At 52.8% G+C, this 4,301-nt stretch overlaps 1 long non-coding RNA gene across 1 annotated transcript in view; it reads left to right on the forward strand.

Annotated features, from left to right (window-relative positions):
• The first annotated feature begins 585 nt into the window (after positions 1-585).
• Positions 586-4,301, forward strand: part of LOC121035096 (uncharacterized) — a 4,096-nt gene continuing 380 nt past the window's right edge. Inside the window, exons 1-2 of the long non-coding RNA XR_005792748.1 lie at positions 586-695; positions 3,864-4,090. This is a non-coding gene — a long non-coding RNA (uncharacterized LOC121035096). The remainder of the gene's footprint in view (positions 696-3,863; positions 4,091-4,301) is intronic.

Here is a 4,301-nt window from a genome sequence, read left to right on the forward strand (position 1 = left end):
TCCTCTCTCTGCCGCTCCCCGACTCACACCCTGTGTATCTTTCTCTCTCCCTAAAAAATAAGTAAGCGTTAAAAAAATGATGAGAATAATAAAATAAAAAATAAAATAAAATAAAATAAAATAAAATAAAATAAAATAAAATAAGGAACCGAGTGGAAAAAAAGCGAGCCAAGTTCCGAGGAGGGGGGCATCATCAGAAGTGCTACCAACCTGGACGAAAAGAGGCCGTGAGCTCTCATGACTTAAAACCAGATCTGGGCCCCAGCGGGAAAGAAAGCAGGTGGAAAAGTCGGCTTAGCCCCCAGTGAGGGCCCTTGGGTCTGCATTCAACGTGGCCGAGGACGTGATGGAAGTCTACCCAGAGGGCCACCCGAGGGCCACCGAGAACAGGGGACAGACGGAGGGTCAAGGGAGCGCAGTGGGGCCCACGAGAAAGCATTTCCTTCACCGGGGGAGGTGGCCCTCGCAGCGTCCACCCGGCAGGCCCCAGGATTGCTGTGCGTGGTGCCTCCCATTCCTAGCCCTTCCAGAAGGGAGTGTCCGTGGGTGTGCCGTTCCTGTCCCCCCACTGAGTGCCGGGAGTGTGGGTGCGTGTGCGAGGGCCGCCGTAACAAAATACCAGACTGAGTGGCTCATCAGAAATTCACTTTCTCGCAGTCCTGGAGTCTGAAAGTCCAAGATCAAGGCGTTGGCAGGTTGGTGTCTTCTCAGACCTCTGTCTCTCTCTCTCTCTCTCTGTCTCTCTCTCTCTCCTTGGGTAGGCAGCTACCTTCTTGCTGTGTCTTCACATGGTCCCTTCCCTGTGTGCACGCACGGGCGTCTAGTGTCTTTCCGCGTGCTTTCCTTCTCACAAGGACGCCGGTCCTCTTGGATCGGGACTCACCGCCATGGCCTCGTTTCAAGTTCATTACCTCGCATAGGACCTTAGCCCCGGTTACATCCTAGCTGGGGGCTAGGACTTCCGTGCGAATTTCGGGGAGACACGATTCGGTTGATAACCGCGTGTGAGACCGGCAAGCTTTCCCCCAACTTACAGATCTCTTGGTCGAGAGAGGCATGGGCCCGGCTCACTCACTAGGGTTGCGTTCAGCTCTGTGCAAGAGGGAGGAGTATTTGCGGCCAAGACGGTGGATGGGTCAAGACTGTCTTCCCCAGGAGAGGGTCACCCACCCCTGCCCCGTTGCCATGTGCCGTGCAGGCCTCACGAGGGGTGCACTCCCCCACGACTTGCTTCTGCTGGTGAATCCGGAGGAGTGACACCGGGCTGTTTCGAGAAGCTTTCCAGAGGCGTCACGTGACTCAGCCCGGCCTAGGCCCCCCTCCGCACAGAGCAGCAGGCTCTGGAGAGGGCGTGAGGGGAGCTTCCCTGCTGCAGACAACACAGGTCTAATTGGCAACGCTTCTACTCATCCTGAGACCTTTTGTATTTCCACATCCCTCCATTTTCAGATGTTCCCCGTCCTTAAATCCATCCATTTTCTAGAAGAGATACCGGGCAAGTTTGGCATCTCAACACAGCAACTATTCTTTCAGTCCACAAAGACTCACGGAGGGCAAAGCACCCAGGAGGTCACCACAACGGTCACATTTGAGCACAGACATGGGGAGCAGCCTTCGTCCCCATGCTGTCCCCACCACAATGGTCACATCTGAGCACAGACATGGGGAGCAGCCTTCGTCCCCATGCTGTCTACAGGCGTGTGGGGATCGTCTGCCAGGGCCCAGCCTGGGCTGACCCCTCTGGGCCCTCACACGGGAACGCTGTGGCTCAGAGTGGTTAAGTGACTTGCCCGAGGCCGCTCGGCTAGTAAGGAGCAGAGCAGGGGTTTGAACCCAGCGCTGTCTCACCAGGGTGCTGTGTGCGTACTGGGCTCTCCTGCTTCACCCTGTAAGTGGTCTCTAGATATTTGGGAAATAGATGAATATAGTGCCCAGTGGTTCCTTCGGGAAATTAGGGGGTAGGGTAAGATGCATTAATCGAGGTCCACTCCTCTTTCCAAGCCTCCTTCCGCCGCCCTCAGAAAATTGGATGTTTTTAAGGCAGAATACCGAAAATATACAAAAATACTAGTGACATTGACATTAAGGAGAGGTGCCAGTGCCCAGCTACGGTCCTGAGAGCCTTCCATCAGTGGCTCGCTTCCCCTTCCCAGGGACCGGCTGAGGTCAAGGGCCACCATCGTTCCCATCCTACTGCTGAGGAAACTGAGGCACAGAGTGGGTTACCTCTGTGCTTCTCAAACTATCTGTGGTGGAGGAAGGTTTAGAGAAAATTTTCCAATCTGCCGGGAACAGTACTATTGTAACGTATCCAATCACAACGGGATGCGCACGTCGACAGCAGCCAAAGTGGACCTGGGCAAGTGTGGACTACACTTTGGGTAGCATGGGGTCGGTGGCTTGCCAAAGGTCACACAGCTGGTGAGGGACCCGGCCAGAGTTGGATTCGAGTCCTTGACCGCTTACCTGGAGAAGGGGCTGAGGAAGGTTTGGCCGCTGAGTACAATTCATGGTCAGTACCTGAGTATCTTAGGTTTTTGTACCTCTCCTTCCACCTTCTAAGAATGTAAAACACCACGAAATTGACAACCACTGAGAGTTGGATGGATACTTTTGGAATTAATGAAGAGTGAATAAACAGGTAAGTGATCGGACACAAATGTTCTTACATGTCAATTGCATGTGCGAGTCTAAGCAAAGACGTTGGGTGTGGAGACCCAGGAGGGGATCCGACTGCTCCAAATGTCAAAGGTGGTCGTCTTCAGGGGTGGCTGGCCGGCTCAGGTGGAAGAGCGTGCAACTCTTGACCTTGGGGTCATGAGTTCAAGCTCCATGTTGGGTGCAGAGATGACTTAAAAAAGTAAAATCTTTAGGGGCGCCTGGGTGGCTCAGTGGGTTGGGCATCCGACTTCGGCTCAGGTCATGATCTCACGGTTCATGAGTTCGAGCCCCGCATCGGGCTCTGTGCTGATGGCTCAGAGCCTGGAGCCAGCTTTGGATTCTGTGTCTCCCTCTTCCCCGCTTGCACTCTTATCCCTCTCTCTCTCTCTCTCAAAAATAAATAAATGTTTGAAAAAAATTTTTTAAATAAAAAAATAAATAAAAAATAAAATCTTAAAAAAATTTTTTTTTAAGTGGTCATCTTCAGGTGATGGGACTAAAAGTGGTTTTATTTTCTTCACTGAGCCCATCTGCATTTTCTCTAATATCTGTAATAAGCGTGTCTTACTTTTGTAGCAAGAGGAAGGGTATTTGGGAGGAAATAGACAGTCCTGGCTCGAAGTCTGCTTCCAGTTCAGTTGGAGAAAAAATGGTCGACTCGCGGAGAGTAAGGATCCTGGCAAACAGAAGGAGCTTAATACATGTTTGAGCTCAATCTCAGTCACGGACTAGGAGGAAGACCCTTTCTAGGAAGGGCTCTTTTCTATGCTTATTTCTTCACCTCTTGCCTCTGCAGGTGCCTCGCCGTGGCCAGGGCCAGGCCGCCTGGACCGAATCCCTCCATCCGGTGTTAGGTCCATAGCGGCCACAGCCGGCCCTCACGTGGGTGGCAGAGTCGGTCACTACCTGAGTGGGTTATGTCTCCCTGCAGCAGTCTGAATACCTAGTCTGTTCAGTTTCCAGGGGGTGGGGGCAGAGAAGAGGCCAAGCAGTTGGCTTTGGTTTCAGGCACGAAGTGCAAATGGAAAAGGTCAGATCTGGGGAGAAAGAATCTGGAGGTAAACTCTAATACTCTTGGAGATTTAGCAATATTTTCTTGTGCCCGAGGGCCAACCAGGTATTGGACGTGGTGGGGAGAATACAGAATTGCGGGGCATCTGGGCGGCTCAGTCGGTTAAGCGCCCGACTATTTTTTTGCTCAGGTCACGGTCTCACGGTGCGTGGGTTCGAGCCCCGAGACGGGCTCTGTGCTGATACCGAGGATCCTGCAAGAATTTAGGGACTTTTATCCCGAAGGCAATGGGAAACCATGAAAGGTTCAAGTAGGAGACTAGAGCGGTCAAGGTGAAATTTTAGAGTAGCTCTCTGATTGCCCCATGTACATGTCCTGGATGGAGAGCAAGCCTGGAGGCCTGCTACTCTAACTCAGGTTGGTGGGCTAGCAGGTGGAGAGAAGTGACAGATGCAAGGTTGTCGGATGGAATGGACAGATCTGGGCGACCGACTGGACGTGGCGGGGGCACCTGGGAAAGGGGGAGGGGATGAGGGCGATACCGAGGCTTCAGGACAGGGTCTCTGGGTATGGAGAAGGGATCTCCGGGTATAGGGAAGGGGTCTCCGGGTATATAGGGAAGGGGTCT

This window comes from Herpailurus yagouaroundi, unplaced genomic scaffold (genome assembly GCF_014898765.1).
Source record: "Herpailurus yagouaroundi ecotype Mexico unplaced genomic scaffold, PumYag 160, whole genome shotgun sequence".
Taxonomy (NCBI): Eukaryota; Metazoa; Chordata; class Mammalia; order Carnivora; family Felidae; genus Herpailurus; species Herpailurus yagouaroundi.